Source organism: Lissotriton vulgaris, chromosome 3_1 (genome assembly GCF_964263255.1).
Source record: "Lissotriton vulgaris chromosome 3_1, aLisVul1.2, whole genome shotgun sequence".
NCBI lineage: Eukaryota > Metazoa > Chordata > Amphibia > Caudata > Salamandridae > Lissotriton > Lissotriton vulgaris.
In genome coordinates, this window is record NC_141689.1 from 1,572,643,483 (window position 1) to 1,572,664,278 (window position 20,796).

A 20,796-nucleotide genomic window follows, 5' to 3' on the forward strand; every position below is an offset into this window, starting at 1 on the left:
TTTATTAGCTGAGTGATATCTTTTCCTAGCTTTTTAAAAAATCTGTTGATTAGATTTCTCATATCCCTTTCTCCATCTGCGTTCCAACTGGATCACTGAAACAATATCGACAAACCGGATATCGACTACCCAAAATATCAAAACAAAATTATCGACTACAAAAATATCGACTACCAATATTTAAACAAGCAACAACACAAATATCGCCTTCACAATATCGCAACAAAAAAAATTGATTACAACATTATCGAACCTAAAAAATATAGCAAACAAAATATATCGACTTTCAACAAGTATAGACATAAGCTAAAATATCGAAAACAAAAATATAGAGTACTAAAATATCGCAAAAAACGTTCTATCGACTTCTCTATACATCATAAATACCACAATATATAACGAAAAAAACATCGTAAATGGTAACATAACTCACCATAATTATATAAAAATAAATATACTATAAACACTGAGTAAATAAACATCAAGAAAATTATAAATAGTAAAAAAGCGAAAATATAATACATTCACATCATTTTAATATATAAAACATTATACATGTCACACTATAAAAGAATTATAAAAAGAAATAGAAAAAAAAGTCACCAACATAAAAAAAACATTAATTGGTGTCTTCCATATAAGGCACATCACTCCCAAAAAAAATCGAACACTCTCAAGCAACCAATAAAAAACACCAAATAATTATACAGACCAATGAAAAGAACCAACACATTATAGCAACACTATAAAAAGAAAGAAAATACACCACTAGATAACACGTTACGCCACCAAACGTTAAGAAGGGGAAACTCTGCCAGATTTTCACCAGAAGAGAAACCTGCTACATTAAAAAAAGAGATACACAAAAGAAAAGTAAGTGCCACTACCTTATAATATCTACTAAACTTAGCACTAAAAACTAAAAATAAAAATGTAAACAACAATAACTGAAACATTTTCTTTTCTTTTTACCATGTCTTGCAGATATATCAAAATTACCCAAAAAAGGCCAACTTCTACAACTCTATCAACTCTAAACCAAAAGTAAGTATATAAAGTAAAATAACTCAGAGAACTTTCAAAAGAAAAATTATCAAGAAAACTTCCTTATGCAAAAAAAACAGTAATACAAAATAAAACATATACAATAAATCTAATTTTCTTTTCCCAACAGAACCATCGACAAAATAAAGACAAGTAAAGCATCCAAACACACAGCACAGTCCTCCAAACAACTAAGAAAGAGGTAAAGATATAGTAAAAATGTTATAAATGCAGATGATTAACCTAGAAACCATACTAAATTTCTCTATGCAACATTTATTTAGTGTAGAAAGAAAAAAGAAACATGACTGAAGGAGCCAAATGTATAACTTCACAGAAGGAAAAATGCCTTTATGTTATATGGGCTATATATATGCACAAGAAAAGCAGCATGAACTGAAAGTGTTTTGGAAATGCAGCAAATACTACTTTAATAAATGGTATGGTCGAGCTATAACACACGAAACAACTGTAACCAATAGGACAAAACATAACCACCCTCCCAACGTGACAGAAATAGAAATTAGACAAATGCTTGACTCACTAAAAGAAGCAAGCACTAGCACAGACCTTCCTTCTACAACTATACTTAAAGAACACTTAAAAGGTCTCCCCCAACATGCATCAAGCCAATTTCCTTCCATTGAATCTCTTAAAAGGACAATAGCTAGGCAAAAAAGAACAACTTCCGCTACTCCACCTGCCCCAAAAATCTTTGAGCAAGCCCAAATTTCCCCTGAACTGAGAATAACTCATAGTAACGAACCTTTCATCCTCTATGACAATACCTCTAATGAAAAAATAATTATAATGTCTGCTACAGCAGACAATATGGTGAAATTACACCAATATGAAACTTGGATGATGGATGGTACATTCACAGTATGCCCTAAACCTTTCTATCAATTATACACTATCCATGGACACTATCAGAACTGGAGTATTCTGTTCATATATAGCCTACTGCCCAACAAACAGCAAACAACCTATGTTGAGCTCCTAAATAAAATAAAAGAACAAACCAATAATTACTTCCCCCCAAAAATTATCATTGACTTTGAGAAAGCAATGATAAATTCAAATCTAAAAACCTACCCTCACACAGCAATCTAAGGTTGCTAATACTACTTCAACCAATGTATATCGAAACATATACAAAACTCTGCCCTAACTTCCCAATACTTTAATGACAGCACTTGTGCCTACCAAGTAAAAAAATGAATTGACCTAGCCTATATTCCTGTAACAGACGTAGCAGAACATTACAACTTACTAATAGATAGCCCCTATTATAAAAAAAGAAACAAAATTAAGCCCTCTGTTAGATTACTTTGAAGACACATGGGTAGGAAGGCTACACAGATCAGGACATAGAAGACAACCTAAATTTCAAATTCCCTGGTGGAACGTCTACCTAAGTACCTTAAATAAACAGGCTAAATGTAACAACGCAGTTGAAGGATTGCACAATGCTTTCCAAGCAACTACAGGCAGAGGTACCCCTACACTACATAAACTACTCCAATCGTTACAAAAGGAACAAAGTTATCAAGAACTCCGAATGGAGCAATCTGTAACACTAATTGGCCCTAAGCTAACGAAACAAACTAAAAAATGTATAATACCTTACAAGACCAAGTAACACTATACCCAACTACCAGAGGCCTACAATATCTGTCTATGATAGCAAAAACAATTCTTTAAACATATCTAGCATACCTATCCTGAGCAAATATTATGCCTGAAATATATATAAAGATACATGTTAGAAACTGTAACAAAATTGTGAAATATATTTAATACATTTTATTTAAATATACATATATCTGAACAGTTTTTTAATTTCTGACATATAACATAAAATAATTAAACAAATACAATGGCAATCCCACCCAAAAAAGAAATAAATAAAACTTACTCACTTTGTTGCTGAAGACAAACCTTTGTAATGGAAGAAATCCTTCCATAGTAGTAAGCCATACAAACAATCCAAAGGAACCCATAAAAAAATGCAAAAATGCAAACAAATCCAAAACGATTCTTCTCCAATACCATCCAGTCGAGAAACCCTTAAAAACCCGAAAATAGTTAGCTTTAATAAAAAAAACGCTCCAAGGAAACCAGATGTAAAAAGTAAAAATAAAAACACATCCATAACGATTCTTCTCCAAAATCGATCCAACGATAAACCATTAAAATCCCAAAAATAGTTTAAAAAAGTGTGTTCTAAAAAAGAATAAATAACATTCTACACACTTCTTAGTAAAAAAACTCTGCAATCTTCTCCTAAAAACGACATCCACGCGAAGTATCTGAAAAATAGAAAAAAACATACCCACCCACACAGAATGCGCCCCAACATACATTTTCAAACATTATTAAATATTATACATATCATTTAATTAACATTTCTAACCCTATTCCTACCTCAACCTAGTAGGCCCAAAACGAGTAAAACGGAACCAAACGAAAACTGTAACGACCACCTAAAACACACACATCCTATAAGTACCCAACACTAGAAGACCTGTACACACTCCACAAACACTCAAACTATGGGGTCCATTATGATGTCGGGCGGAGGAAATCCGCCCGACATCATCAGCCCCATTCCCCCCGCCATATTAGTATGGCGGGAGGGACCGCAGCGGTGACAAACACCGCCCGCATGTTTTACGCCCCGGTCGCCTTGCGGCCGGGGCGGAAAACTAGTAACATGGTGGCGGTGTCTATTAGACACCGCCTGCCATATTCAATGGGCTGTGGACAATGCCTTTCCGTGGCGGCAATGCCGCCACGGAAAGGCATGCGGAGACTCCCTGCGGGGGCCCTTTGCAGGCCCCCTGGGAGTCCGTGGCTTGGGGGGTGCACATGGGGGGTACCTATTGTACCCCCCGCATTTCAATGTGCAACATGGCAGGCACCGCGCAGTGCCTGTCATGTTGCCCTTTGAAAAGCACAACATTCACTTTTACCATTGCGGCGGGCGGAGAATTCTGCTCCGCCCGCTGCAATGGTAAACATACAGGATGCGCCCGCCTGCATGGCGGGCGCATCCTACTGCCTATGTCGGGACCCCCGCACTGTTAGCGGGCGGTCCACTTCTCCGTTAGGGTGGCGGGCGGCCAAAGCCCGCCCGCCATCCTAATGGACCCCTTAATATCTAACTTAAATAAAATACTTAAAATTAAACTTACCCTTCCATACGCGACGCAGCCTCCAACCGCGAGCTCTTCCAAGTCAAAATGACCCAAAATAACATTACACGGTTACAAAATAGTCCCTCACAAACAAATAGTCCCATTCATATTAACTTTAAATAACCTTCTAAAATTATTTAATATATGTTTCAGTAAATATTATCTATTATATTTTTTTTAATTAAAATAAAGTCTGACAATGTTAAACAATTTATTTACAATGTCCTATATGTTATTCGGAAATACTTTATATTAATTAAACAAACATTTACTTTATTAAAAAATACTTACATGACTGTATGAATGTAAAATACTGTCATACATGTTACTATTATTTACTCTTTATATGTACAAATAATGTACCTAAAAACATTATCTGTCTAATAACTCTTTACCTCTGTAAAAATGATTATTATTAATATTTTATATATTAATAATAATAATTTCTTGTAAAAATACAATTGTAAATTATATATCAATGTCAACAATTCCTACTTTTTTCCCCTGATATATATGTAAATATGTTTGCTTTAAAAAATATTTAAATATACAGACACTGTACTATAAAGTTACAAAAAAAATTGTTCCATATGACTTGTAAAATTTATCTTTATTTTTACAGTAATAAATGTGAATTAAACAAACAAATGTAGACTGAATAAATTATAGTTTTCTTAAAAATGATTGTATTAAAAATGTGTTTACAAAAAAAATATTTTTTACCAATATACAACTGTAATTATAATGCAAATATGTTACTACACTATGTGCCTCATTAGGATGGCGGTCGGACTTTGCCTGCCCACCATCCTTGCGGTAGTAGGGACCGCCCACCATAAGGGCGGGGGTCCTGTCGGCAGCATTAGGATGCGCCCGCCACAGTGGCGGGCGCATCCTGCATTCCTATCAAAATGGTGGGCGGTGCACTTAGCACCGCCCGCCACAATGGCAGGAAAGCATGCTGTGCACTTCCATCCACAGCATGGCAGGCACCGCTCAGTGCCTGCCATGCTGTGCATGGAACTGCTGGGGGGTACCATAGGTAACCCCCATGTGCACCCCCCACCCCGCAGGGATTCTCCGCATGCCTTTCCACATCCACATGCACAAGTGCCCATCATAATATGGCTGGCGGTGTCTGATAGACACCGTCATCATATTATTCCTTTTCCGCCTCAGCCGCAAGGTGACCTGGGCGGAAAAACGGCGGATGGTCTTTCCGTCCGCGGAGATCCTCTCCGCCATACTAATATGGCGGGCGGAAAACAAATGCTGATGTCGGGCGGATTGCCACCGCCAGGCTGGCGGTAGCGACCACCAGCCTGGCGGGGGCAATCCGCCCGACATCATAATGGGCCCCTATATGTCATCAAAATAAAAATGTGTACTTAAAATTGAAAAATGTCAATACATTTTTTTTCTCATTTTATTACCCTCTTTAGGACATAATAACATCTTTAAAACATGCTTTGAGTCTGATTAATTTAATTTCACTTACTGTCCATTATAATAAATAATTAATATTGTTTATATACATTTTACTGTATATTATGTATTTAAATACTGTAAATATCATTGTATTTATTTGCCTCACACATTACTATTCTTATATTTAGTATAAGTACTTTAAACACATAAACTTATACATAAATATAACTACTTACTTACATACTCCTATAACACAAAATATAATCACTACTAACAACTAAACACAAAACACATATAATCTAATATTACCACTCCCAAAAACACAAACTCTTAAAACACAATACACCACACATATATCACATTCAATTCCTCCACTACAAAATAAAAACACTAAAACATAGCTCCTCATAATAAACATGTAATTCACTATGCCCAGTCCACCAAACAAAAACTCTCAAAAGGCACTGGACAGTAAACCCTAATAATGTACTATTGTCACTACACCAAATATAAACTCTGAGTAGGTGCTGGACAGTAAACCCATCTAATTTACTATTCCCACTCCACAAATTATATTCTCACAAAAGGTGCTGGACACTAAACACATATAAATTACGATTCCCACTCCACCAAGTATGTACTGTGAAAAGATGCTGGACAGTAAACCCATAAATTTACTATTCCCACTCCACCAAGTATATACTCTGGCAAGGTATTGGACAGTCAACCCATATAAATTACTATTCCCACTCCACCAAGTTTAAAGTCGGGGACGGTGCTGGACACTAAACCCATATAATTTACTATTCCCACTCACCCAAGTATAAAGTCAGGGAAGGCGCTGGACACTAAACCCATATAATTTACTATTCCCACTCGACCAAGTATAAAGTCAGGGAAGATGCTGGACACTAAACCCATCTAAATTACTATTCCCACTCCCCCAAGTATAAAGTCAGGGAAGGTGCCGGACACTAAACCCATATTAATTACTATTCCCACTCCACCAAATATATACTCTGGCAAGGTGCTGCACAGTCAACTCATATAAATTACTTTTCCCACTCCACCATGTATAAAGTCAGGGAAGGTGCTGGACACTAAACCCATATAATTTACTATTCCCACTCCACCAAGTATAAAGTCAGAGAAAGTGCTGAACAATAAACCCATCTAAATTACTATTCCCACTCCACCAAGTATACACTCTGGAAAGGTGCTGAACACTAAACCCATCTAAATTACTATTCCCACTCCACCAAGTATATACTCTGACAAGGTACTGGACAATCAACCCATATAAATTACTATTCCCACAACACCAAATATAAAGTCAGGGAAGGTGCTGAAAACTAAACCCATATACATTACTATTCCCACTCCACCAAGTATATACTCTGGCAAGGTGCTGGACAGTCAACCCATATAAATTAGCATTCCCACTGCACAAAGTATAAAGTCAGGGAAGTTTCTGGACACTAAACACATATAATTTATTATTCCCACTCCACCAAGTATATACTCGGAGAAGGTGCTTGACACTAAACACATATAAATTACTATTCCCACTGCACCAAGTATAAAATCAGTGAACGTGCTGGACACTAAACCCATATAATTTACTATTCCCTCTCCACCAAGTATAACGTCAGGGAAGGTACTGGACACTAAACCCATCTAAATTACTATTCCCACTCCACCAAGTATATACTCTGAGAAGATGCTTGACACTAAACCCATATAAATTACTATTCCCACTCCAACAAGTATATACTCTGGAAAGGTGCTGGATAGTAAACACATACAAATTAGGATTTTCCACTCCACCAACTATATACTCTTGGAAGGTGCTGGACAGTAAAACCATATGATTTACTATTCCCAACTGCAACAAGTATATACTCTAAGAATGTGCAGTTAATAAACCCATATAATGAACCTTCATAAATATTATATACCTCTCACATTGCAATTTAAAAAAATATATAATACATAAGTAAAATTCACAATTAAAATTAAAAATGTATGTTAATTTTCTAAATTTTTATCATTATTATAAATTTTTTATTTTTTTTAAATACATTTCAAATCATTTTACATGATTTTTTAATATCGTTTACCTCTTTATTTTATGACAAACAATATTGTAAAAAAATTATATTAAAAATACATATTAACATTTTTTTCACAAAACTTAAAAAAATATGTTAAATTATTGCCAATTATTACACAACTGTTAAAAACATAATACTGTGTTCACACTTAAATTAATTTTAACATTTGATATTGTAAAATTTAAAATTTTTGAAAAACTTCTTTATAATTTTTAATTTGAAAAATTACATGTGAAAATGTAATTAAAAAAACACACTATTACACTAAAAACACACAACACCACCAAAATAAGGGCCTCATTAGCGGGCGGACGTACCTGCGTCCGTCCGCCACCCCCGAGGTGGAGGGACCGTCCGCAGGGGCAGCAGCGGTCCCTCTGTGCAAATTAGGATGTGACCACCACCCTGGCGGTCACATCTCGTATCTGTAACCTTGCGGCGGGTGCTGCTTCAAGCAGCACCCACCGCAAGGTTAAAATTGCATGCTTTGCATATGCATGCACAAAGCGGCAGGCACCGCATGGTGCCTGCCGCTTTGTACATGCATATGCAGGGGGGTACCATAGGTACCCCCCATGTGCACCCCCCACCCCAAAACACCCTGAGGGCCCGCAACTGGCTCCCAGAAGCATTGGTCCACATAACTTTCCACGGTGGAAAATCCGCCGGGGAAAAGCATGTGTCTTGCAGACACCGCCACCAGATTGCGGACAGCATCCCACAGATCAGCGGCGGACGGACTTGCCATCCGACGCTGATCCCGCCGCCATCCTAATGTGGCTGGTGGTGTTTTGGAGGTCCGCAGCTGTGAATCCACATCCTCCGGGCCGGCTGTGGCTTCCGCCGGCCCGGAGGATGCAGATTTCCCGCCATCATAATCGACCCCTAAATGTCAAAATTAAAATGTTCTAATTATTTTTAAAAAATATGTATTAAAAATTCTAAATAATTTTTTTATTTAAAAAAAAATTACATTTCAAAATTAAAGAAAATACACACCCTACACACCTAAAAACAGAAAGAACACACCTAAAACAAAAATAATTTACAATTTTTTTGAAACTTTAAATTTAAAAATAAAATTCACACATTTTAACACACTCCCCACCCATTTCCTCTAAAAAACACACATCCCACTCCTAAAATATAGAATTTTTTTTTATAAATATCAAAAAATCCCCACCCTATTCCCCTAAAAATCCACAACCCGCCACTAAAACATATTAAAAATTCAATTTAAAAAAAGAAATATTTCAAATTCACATTTTTAAAACACTCCCCACCCTATTCCCCTAAAAACCCACAACCCACCCCTAAAACATATTAAAAATTTAAATTTAAATAAATAATTTAAAAAATGTCATCATCATTTATTTTAAAACACTTCCCACCCTATTCCCCTATAAAAATACAACCCGTCCCTAAAACATAAAATTTGTCAAAAAATTACAAAAACTATTTTTTTTTAATTCAAATATATATATATTTTAAAACACTCCCCACCCTATTCCCCTAAAAACCCACATCCCACTCCTAAACTTTATTATACATTTTTTTTTAATTATTAAACATTTTAAAATATTTATAAAATGTAACTTAAAAAAAACATATATATTTAATTTTATGAATTAACAAACATAAAATATTTTTTTTACAAACACCTAACTTTTTCGACATTATGAATAGTCTATATTTCACACATCGTTATTCTGACACTCTATATTTTGCCTTTTGATATTCTAACACAAAAATGATATTTTAACAGTCGATATTAACTACTCGACATTTCTAACTTCGATATTTACTTTTAAAAAAATCGATAAAACTTACCTCGATAGTACTGCCATCTCGATATTACTGAGTCGATATTCTGTCCAGTCAATAAAAATAACTCGATATTTAGACTGCACACCGTTCCAACATACAACCCGGCCCTAAAACATAAAATTTGTAAAAAAATGTAAAAAAACATTTTTTTTAATTCAAATATATATATATTTTAAAACACTCCCCACCCTATTCCCCTAAAAACCCACATCCCACTCCTAAACTTTATTATACATTTTTTTTAAAATAATTAAACATTTTAAAATATTCATAAAAATGTAACTTAAAAAAAAACATATATATTTAATTTTATGAATTAACAAACATAAAAATATTTTTTTTACAAACACCTAACTTTTTCGACAATATGAACAGTCTATATTTCACACATCGATATTCTGACACTCTATATTTTGCCTTTCGATATTCTAACACAAAAATGATATTTTAAACAGTCGATATTAACTACTCGATATTTCTAACTTCGATATTTATTTGAAAAAAAAATCGATAAAACTTACCTCGATAGTACTGCCATCTCGATATTACTGAGTCGATATTCTGTCCAGTCGATAAAAATAACTCGATATTTAGACTGCACACCGTTCCAACTGTTTAGACTGCAGGTCTAGTTCTTCTAGATCTTTTGAGAACCAAGGGTCGCTGTGAGGTTTCCTTTTACTTGATCAAACCGGGCGATCAGTTGGAAGCAGTTCTTCCTCTATCGACGACATCCAACTATGGAACTGGCAAGAGTCCTCTCCAGGTGCCCTTGTGAGAATTGGGACCTTGTCATGTGCCACCGTTTGCAGTAAAGTATTTGTAATTAGGCGCTGCCACTCCTTCCTTGGGGCCCCTACCACTGTCTTCCTTACCCTATGGTCCTTGTCAGGGATCGGAATATTTAATGGGATGAAGCAGTGGTCGGACCAGATCTGTGGAGATAGCTTTTCCTTCTGAAGTGGACTGAAGATGTTACAAACCGCATCCAGGGTATGCCCTGCCCTGTGTGTTGACCCCATATCCCACACACAAGATGAGTTATTGTGTGTGTAGGTCTGGTAGTATGTGCATGCTACTGTGCTGCCGATTATTATCGTTCTGACCAGGAACAAAGCTGCGTCCTGTCCACATCCAATTTCCATTTTTTGAGCAGACACCTGGCTGAGTGAACTGAAAGATCATCTCATGTTGTAAGTTGTTCTGGGTGACAATTATACCACACAGTCAACGTGTCTTCCTAGTTTGAAGAGTGATGCTTCCTAACTACTGTCCCTCATGTGATGGTGGCACTATTACATGTGACATGACATGGATTACACAGTATATGCAGTGACTGTTCAACAGTTCCCATTGGTAAGTACCAGGAATCCAGTGAAATGAGTGGGCAAACATCACTGGTGCCATTTGAATAAGTGTCTACATGTTGACTACTGTGCATTTGCCAGTTGATGGTTGATCTGCAATAGTGATTCACAACACTCATTCACCGACTGGTGGGATGTAGAACTCAAGAGATAATATGTGAGTGTCTACACTGATCCTTACAAGGCAATTTGAGTGTGGAATACAAAGGAGTGCTGTGATGTGCCAGCCAATTAGGACTCTAATGATCCCACATCTTCATATCCTTGATATTCAGGGACGCCCCATTCCTTTAAAGGTGCATTATCGTGTAGTTTTACAATCTATGAATGATGTTCAAACCTGTACCATGCAGAATTGGGGATCGTCATTAGGCTATATGAAGACTTGTGCTGTGTGAATTCTGAGTATCTATCTCGCAAATGTTTGGAACTCAATGTTTTCGGGCAGCTTTATATGCTACATGTGATACATAGGTAAACTACTTCGGTACAGCTTTCATTAGTCTTTTCAGGTAGTGGCCATATGATGTAAATTGGATTCCAGTCTAATCGTTGTGCAATGAGCATTTGCATGTGACTATGTCTGCCACAACACTAATTGATGGTACATTGATGTTCATCTTTATCATCATGACAAACTGATGTGTTATGAGGGATTTGTAGATCTGTTGGATTCTGGGCCTTGTGTGAGCATTGTGTACAAATGTGTATCCATCATACTTGGTTACCTCATTTTACAATGGTGTAATACAAGTGCCAAATTATGCAAGGTGATCAACTATCCTAGTATGGAATTTGGGATGGAATATACCCAACTCCATCAATGCATTTGGCCCTGTCTGGGGTTATGACATGAGTGGACCCAACACTTTGCTGGTTATGTAGCATGCATGCATGCATGTGCTCATGCTAAATTTGAAGCCTATAGAGTAAACCATGAAGCTGGTGTGATATGTGGACTTCTTCAATATTTTCTATTAATTTGTGATGGTCAGGTGTGGAAATGCAGTTGCAATAAACCCATGTTCAAGCTCATTATCATACAAGTCATCTTCTAGACGACACTCCCAAGTGGTGGTGGACCCCCAGGATCATTACCATCTTCATCCTAGCTCACCACCCCCAGTTCCAACACCACCCTCTCTATTATCTCCCAACAAGTTAGCCAATCGCTCAAGGCACCTCAGCCCTGCCCCTGTTACCCCTGCTTTTCTGAGTCAGGAGGCTACTGATCTCCAGAGGACCATCTCTGGGGGTCAATCTGCAGTTCTGAATGCCATCTATGGGCAAGGCCACAAGCTGGCAGAGATAGTGACTTACCTGGAAGGCATTTACACTGCAATATTTTTTGGGGTTCTGGGATCCTCCCTCACTGCAGCCTTCCACCCATCTTAAACATCCACCCCACCTCCTGCCTCTTCCAAATTCCCTATTCCCATTCCTGTCCCAAGCACATATACACCTAAGCAATCACACATGTCAACAGACCCAAGCACAACAGACAAACAAAAAACACACAAAAACACAGACATGGAAGCACTCATCAGACACACACACCCTCAGAACCCCTAGCATACCCTCAGGCACCATAGCAACAGACCCAGACCCCTTCACTCCCACAACCATATCCCCAGACACCACAACAACAGAGCCAGAACTATCCACACCCACAACAATACCTCCAGGCACCACACCAACAGAGCCAGAACCCTCCACACCCACTACCTTACCCCCAGGCACCACAGCAACAGATCCGGACCCCTCCACAACCAAAACCATACATCAAGCCACCACAGCAACAGAACCAGACACCTCCACTCCCACAACCATACCCCCAGGCACCCCAGCAACAGAGCCAGGCCCCCCACACCCACAACCATACACCCAGGCACCACACCAACAGAGCCAGAACCCTCCACACCCACAACCACACCCCCAGGCACCACAGCAGCAGGCCCAGACCCCTCCACAATACCTAGGACGTCCACAGCACAGACAGGCCAAAAATGCAAACACTCACAGTCACCCACACAACACTCAGTTCAAACAGCAGACAAAGCTCAGACTTCCACTCCCTCTACCTACAAACCCGAACTCCATTGTGAACATCCTACCCATTTTCCCCATGAAGATGTGTTGTTTGCCCTTGCCCATAGCCCTGTAACACCCGAACCCACCCCTCCCACAGTAAAAACAAACCCTCCCAAAGCCCAGCCAATCCCTTCCACATCCCACTACACCCCAGAGAAAGTGCGTCCCCACCCCACTGATGCCAAAGCCAAAAAAGACCCCTCCCAAAGACCAACCCATCCCTTCCACATCCCCCTCCACCCCAGAGAAAGTGCATCCCCACCCAATTGAAGCCAGCCTAACCCTTCCCCCCCAAAAAACTCTCCCAAAACCCAACCCACCCCTCCCTAAACCAGTCCTCCCACCCAATACCATCTTTGAGATGCCTGCTGTGTCCAGTGGATGTCCCTTTGTGAGGAGGTTCCTTGATGGTGTCAGACAGGTAAGGTGTGTTGGCACAGCTTGGTGCTGTGGCATATTATCAAATCACGAACTGTCCATTGGCCTTCGTTAGACGATATGGTTTGAAAAGTATGTTCATTAAACCTTGTTGCAGGTTTGAATACATTGGTCCTACCATTTGTTTTTTGAGAATTTTCTGTTTTGTACTGATGTGTGACTACATTTGAGTTTCTTTCATCCTTGATTTTGATTACAGTTGTTGTGGTTAGTATTATGTGACTTTAGACCCAATGCAGGAGTTACACAGCACAAGGGGAAATGTTGGATGGATGTCTGTGGAATGTAAAAGCAAATGGGGCAGACATTGCATTGAGTGACATATCATGTGGTAGGTATTTCAGCTTGGTGTGTTGACGGGTACAACTACGATCAGTAGTCATACCCCTAAGGAGCGACACTGCTACCCTGTTCCACACGATCACGGACTACAGTTGTACCCGACTGTGTTTGCTAATTATTCATCCTGTTACACCCAGCACGCGGACTACCCTATTTCATACGATCACTCTACCCTACCAGTTCATTACCCCACCACGCCACTTTCAGCCCTGATGAATCACAGGCTTCGTCCTGCTTGATGAAACACGTGTCGGCTGGCGTCTGTATACTCCCTAAAGAGAATTACATAAAGCTTTCATCAAATCAACAGCTTCATTTTCGTTTGTCCAATAGTACATGTATACAAAATTGTTTATCTGACGTGTGCACAGTTATTGTTTGTACGTTCTATAATGTTCTGGCAACCCATGCGTGAATATTAGTTAGAGGTTATAGGGTTCTCCTCTATACTGTTTGCACCGTCCTATCCTATTATCATCCATCATCATACTCTACCCGCACTGTTTGAGCGCCCTTCACCTGTACATACCAAACCCACAGCAGATCACACTTATGTACATGTGCTGTAGGAGTGATTTGGGTATTGAGGGCATCATACAGATGTATTGGGGTGATACATAAAAATTAACCCGACACAGTGCCCCAGTAAATATGTTTAATCATGCCACCTGTTAGAAATGGGGTTTCTGGTTGGCTAGTGTATGCACCTAAGCCAGGCAGAACCCACTACTCTAGTCAGGGTAAGGGAGTTACACACCCAAGATAACCCCTGCTTACCCCCTTGGTAGCTTGGCAGAGCAGTCAGGCTTATTCAGAGGCAATGTGTAAAGCATTTGTTGTGACACAACACTTATACCACAAAAAAGACTCCACACAGTATTATATAAAAAAGATCTCATATATTGTATATAGCACATAGACCGCAATCACATAAATCATAAATCAATTTGCCAACCAGACAAGTGTCATAACATCACAGTTAGTGCAATAAAGTAAATACTTATATGTTGCACGTGTCATAAAAATGCCATCACTGTACATAATGTGCAGATCCTGAAATGATACTCGTTGTCCTATCATGGCAAGCTATAACACAACACATATAACATAAGGCAGGAATATGAAGCAGTTATGTCATACATAAATCATCAAATATCACCTTGAACACATTGGGTGCAGTGTCCCCGCACTCCTACTACACTTTATATGGTAATTCAAATACACAATATAGGGCACCAGAACTCCTGCATGCCTTTTATAAGGATTACAATAATTTCATCATGGGAAAAAGCTGTGCGGTACCTCTGTGGAGGATTCCTTCCCGCCCAACCTGTGGAGCCAAGATTGCCCCCAAAGGTATGTGTACACACGGGGAGAGAGCACATTCCCCCATGCAGCGCTGTGGGGAGACCAGGTTAATGGCTGCCGTCCTTAACAGCGCCTCGGTCAGTCATGCCCACAGATCTGGAACAGGCGAGGTAGGCGGGGCTGCGCTTCTTTATCTGCCCAAGGTGGAAGTGCTCACACTCAGTCCCCGGGGCTCTGGAGGCAGGTCGCATTTCCTTACGCAGCGGTTGCTTGGCGACACAGGGGATGAGTTTTTGACCGGGGCTTGCTTCTCATTGCCCCTTACCTTTCCAAAATTCCTGTATGTATTCAGAGCAATACCACTTCTCTTTGAACACTCTTGGTTTAACAAAATAGAAGCTATCTTAAATAAATTTATATGGGCACAAGGCAAAACCAGAAGAGCATACCGCCACTTAACACTTTCAAGAGAAAAGGGAGGATGGGGAGCACCGGATTTCCGTTTTTATTATTGGGCCACAGCGATGCAATATTTTCAGGGTTTAATTGGTGGTGGGGGCATAGAGACAGGAGAAGATTCACAAGGATACACTAATGTTTATGCTGCACTGCTGGGAGAAGGGGCTGTAAACGGATTCTTAAATACAATTGATTTTAGCTATTATAAGCATACTAGGTTCAAAACCTTAAAAGCCGCCTATAGTATTTGGAAGGCGTTACAAAAGAAGTTAGGTTTAGGAAGGTATAACAACTACACACAAATGTACACAAATAGCTCTTTACCTGGTGACATTTTTAGAGACTCGGCGATGAGGGACTGGGATAACAAAGGGATCAAGAAAGTTGGGAATCTTATGAACCAACAGGGCGAAATCCTACAGTTCCAAGAAATCCAAAGTAAATTCAAAGTAGATAAAAACAGCTTTTTTAAATATTTACAGATTAGAAGTTACTTGGCAAACAAACAGGGCGGAACGTTAGGTTTTGGGACCTGTCGCATAATGGATTATTTAGAGAGAAGCCCTCACTGTACGATTCGTTATTTATATGCAGAATTATGTACATATAAAACCGACGACAGAGAGAAATATGCCAGGAAGTGGTCGGATAGACTAGAGGAACAGCCAGAAGATTTCCAGCTATCTCTTGATCTGGGAAGAACAGCTCTATGCTCTGCTACCGTTCAATCGCAACACTACAAAACTATATATTCGCTTTATCATACTCCGGCCAGACTCGCACAATGGGGGTACAATACAGGAATAACATGCCCACGCTGTGACTGAGCTGGGGCAGACATCTTACATATGTTTTCACAGTGCCCACAATTGTTTTCCCTCAAAAAAGAGATTGAGAAATTTTCGGATGATTCACTGGGATGCAAAATTAAGCTCACAGATGAGATATTATTGATACGGGTTTCGGGGAGAACTGAGAATGCTTTTCCTGAATTTATGTTTATGTTAGCCGCAGTTTTCCGAATATGTATAGCGATATCATGGCTCGACAGGGTCCCACCAACCTGCCAGATGTGGATAGCTCGGTTATTATCAACTTATAATTTAGAAAAAGCGATATATGACAGAAAGGGGAAAAAAAGCAGGTCTCTGGGAAAGAAGATCTGGTACCCAGTGACAAATTGGAAAAAGGGAGTGATAAATCGGGCAGGGCTGGCTGATTGTATTGAGTAGTAAGCTTAAATTCCATAACTGCTGTAATTTAGACGAATTATAATTAATCGCAAATGATGGTATGAATAATGTAATGTAGTGATCATGGTCTTGAAATGTATAAATGTGCTGTAACATTTATTGGTTTGGTATGATGGAAAATTATAAAAACTTGTTAATAAAAAATATTAAAACAAAAAAAAAGGAAAAAGCTGTGCGGTACCGCTGTGGAGGATTCATTCCCGCCCAACCTGTGGAGCCAAGATTGCCCCCAAAGGTATGTGTACACACGGGGAGAGAGCACATTCCCCCATGCAGCGCTGTGGGGAGACCAGGTTAATGGCTGCCGTCCTTAACAGCGCCTCGGTCAGTCATGCCCACAGATCTGGAACAGGCGAGGTAGGCGGGGCTGCGCTTCTTTATCTGCCCAAGGTGGAAGTGCTCACACTCAGTCCCTGGGGCTCTGGAGGCAGGTCGCATTTCCTTACGCAGCGGTTGCTTGGCGACACAGGGGATGAGTTTTTGACTGGGGCTTGCTTCTCATTGTCCCTCCGAGCCTTCCAAATCGGTTTCCTACAAAGGAACTTCCGCCCTGGGTCTTCCCTCGCTGCAGACGGCTCTCGCTTGCTGGAGAGGCAGGGCAGAGCAACTGCAAGTATGCCAGAGATCATGGGGCTCGAAGGAAAATCGCTCAACGTCTGCTTACACATGGCTTCAGGAAGGCAGGGTACCTTGATAATTAGCATGCGGACCACGCTCTGAGGTGCAGGAAAAGTACCCAGCTCTCCAGACATGCGATGAGCGGAAATACAAGGTGCCTCTCAAAGCGCCCACCAGGTGCTTTCTTTTAAAGGTAACAAACAGTCCTGTCCTTTTCCTGCTAAGAACAGAAGAAGCAACTGTAGGTCAACCCATCCGCACACATCAAAGGGCAGCGCTCCCAGCTCTCCTTTCAGGCAGGTATCTTTTTGATCCAGAACAGATCCTTTTGAAGTCTTTGATTTTCCTGAGACGTCCAACAGGAGGTAAGCTCTGCATCAAGCCCTTGGAGATCTTCACATGCAGGATACCACAGCAGGGCAAAATGAGTCAGTCCTTTTCCTCTGCCCACAGATAGACGCAGCAATTGTAGGCCAACCCACCCCTCACACATAAAAAGGGCAGCATTCCTCACACAGCTCTTCAGCTCTTCTTGGCAGGGACATCCTGCTTTTAGGGTCTAGGGTTCTGGAGTTTGAGCCCCAGTATGTATGCTACATTTTTCTTTGAAGTTAGCAAAAATAAAGTTTCTCTGGCACACATAAACCAGTTCTGCCTTGTGCAGGCCAGGTTCACTACAGGAGGTGGAGACAGCTTTGTGCAGAGGAGACACAGCCTATTCAGGTGCTAGTGATAACTCCTCCCGCCACTCTAAATGCAGAAACGTCCATTCAGCCTGGCTATGAGTCACACAGGAAAGGCAGGAGACACCTCAACCCCACTTGTGACTGTATAGAGTGAATGCACATCCCCTTCTCCTGTCACTCCAAACCCAGACTGTGAATACACAAACAGACAGAGACACACAGAATGGTAAAGCAAGAAAATGCCCACTTTCTAAAAGTGCTAAACACACAAAAACGCCAGCTGGCTTTTTAGTAATCTGCCACTAATTTATTCAGACTAAGACCAAACTACCTGATAAGATGGTCAACATCATTTAATGATTCATATTTGTTCATTGTTTTTCATAATTTCATCTGAATTTAAACAAGACAGAAAAACAAAACACTTCACAATTAACATGACATTAATGTGAATTGCAAATAACAATCAATTTGTAAACAATTATGCTGATATTCCAGTCATTAGCAACAAACACTTAACATTGTGAAAGGTAATCCGTGCCAACAATATTCAAAATAGCAAATACGGATTACAGACCAAAGCTGGATAAACTTTCCAAACAACAAAGAGTGTGTATTTTTAGTACATTAATTTCTTTGTTGTTATAAATTTTAAACAAAACTTGACCCCTTATGGTACTTTATGCCAACGCGTTTCAAATCCTGCTTTATTACACAGGATTCTCTTCAGGGCTAAGACTGGATTTCTGATTGCTGGATTTTACCTGTTCTGCAGCAGTTTTCGAGAGTGTTTCCTTTCAAGGAGAGCTCTCTTTATCTTTCCTTTAAGCAGCTCAAAATGCCTTTCAGCCTGAAAACTTTATTTTTGATGTCTAATGTTTATGTTTAATCCTGGATCATTATTTCTTCAATTTAGAATGCAGTGTTCGCTTCCGCAAGAGTTATTCGTTTTGGGATCGAGCCCCACAGCTATGCCTCTCTTTCTCTTTCATCCCATTGGGCAGCCATTTTCTAAAAGTGGCATTTTCAAACACACAGTTTAAAAATCACCTTCACTAAAGGGTGTGTTATTACATTCTGAGTTCAGAGACTCTAAACTCCATTTTCTATCTTGTCCCAGTGGAAAGTTACACTTGTAAGATGTTTCAAGGCAGTTCCCATGTTAACCTATGGGACAGACAGCCTTTCAATAATGAAAAACGAAATACACAGTATTTCACTATCAGGACATGTAAAACACACCAGTACATGTCCTACCTTTAATATACACTGCACCCTACCCATGGGAGTACCTTGGGCCTACCTTAGGGGTGACCCACATGTACGAAAAGGGAAGGCTAGGGCCTGGCAAGTGGGTGCACTTGCCAGGTCGACATGGCAGTTTAAAACTGTGCATGCAGACACTGCAGTGGCATGTCTGAGGCACATTTACAGTGCTACTTGAGCCCACTAGTAGCATTTTATTTGCAGGCCCTGGCACACTCAGTGCATTTTACTAGGTATTTAACAGTAAATCAAATATGCCAATCAAGGCTAATCAATCACAATCACAATTTTCACATAGAGCATATGCACTTTAGCACTGATCAGCAGTGGTAATGTGCCCAGAGTCCTAACGGCAACAAAAACATGGTCAGAAAAATAGGAGGCAAAAGGTAAAAAGTTTGGGAATTAATCTGCAAAAAGGCCAGGTCCCACACCACCTCAAAACCCTTGCCTGGCCCATGGTGGAACATCATTTTGCTGAGGAGTGTATAGAAATAGTTAATAGTATGACTTTTTTTTTAAAACATATTTTATTGACTTTATACAACAATATCATATGTAAAAGGAAGCCGCACAGTGTAACAGTATATATTCACATAACATATCAAATACGGATTCCTCATTTGGACAACAGTTTCTATACATTCCTTTATGACCTCCTACATATCTCGAATGACATTGTGTTGCGTCTTGTGTTCAATAAGGACGATTCCTGGTTACAATCCAATATACGGCATTATTACCTATGGACATCCTGTAGAATACAGCCAACATATGTCAGTTATAGTTCAAATAAAGTCAAATAAATACTTCCTGATATTTTTCATCTAACTTACTATAGCAAACTCTCCCCTCCCTCATCCCACATGCCCGGCAAACACTTCCCTTCATCTACATATTCACATGCTCCTACCATGTACCCGTATGCATAATCTCTTGATGTGCACGCCTGTCCTCAACCCATCCTGTCCTACAATAAATACTGCTGTTATCGTACGTACGTGTGGTAACTAACATCAGTCTGGGGTTTGGGTAAATACAGCTATATTCCCTCAGAGCGATTGTATATCAATCGCAGCATATTCCTCCATTAGTGTATTCCAAGCCATAGATATCGGTGTCTTTCGTAATCCCCTGTGTTCTTCTCTCTGCAATTCAGCCCCTTCTGCTTTACCCCACCGGATCATTTCCGCATGCCACTCCTGTACAGATGGCGCTCTATTGGCTTTCCATTGTTGTGTAATGTTCCTTTTGGCTAATAGAAGCGCCAGACTAGCGAACTTATGAAGTAGGTTACCCTTCTTCCCTTGTGGCCCCAGTCCTAGTACACAGTACTCCAGTGAGTCATTGTTTCT

General features: G+C 39.7%; 1 protein-coding gene across 1 annotated transcript in view; it reads left to right on the forward strand.

The window, feature by feature from the left end:
- Positions 1–20,796, forward strand: part of SHOC1 (shortage in chiasmata 1) — a 1,715,507-nt gene that overhangs the window by 411,166 nt on the left and 1,283,545 nt on the right. The window lies entirely within an intron of this gene.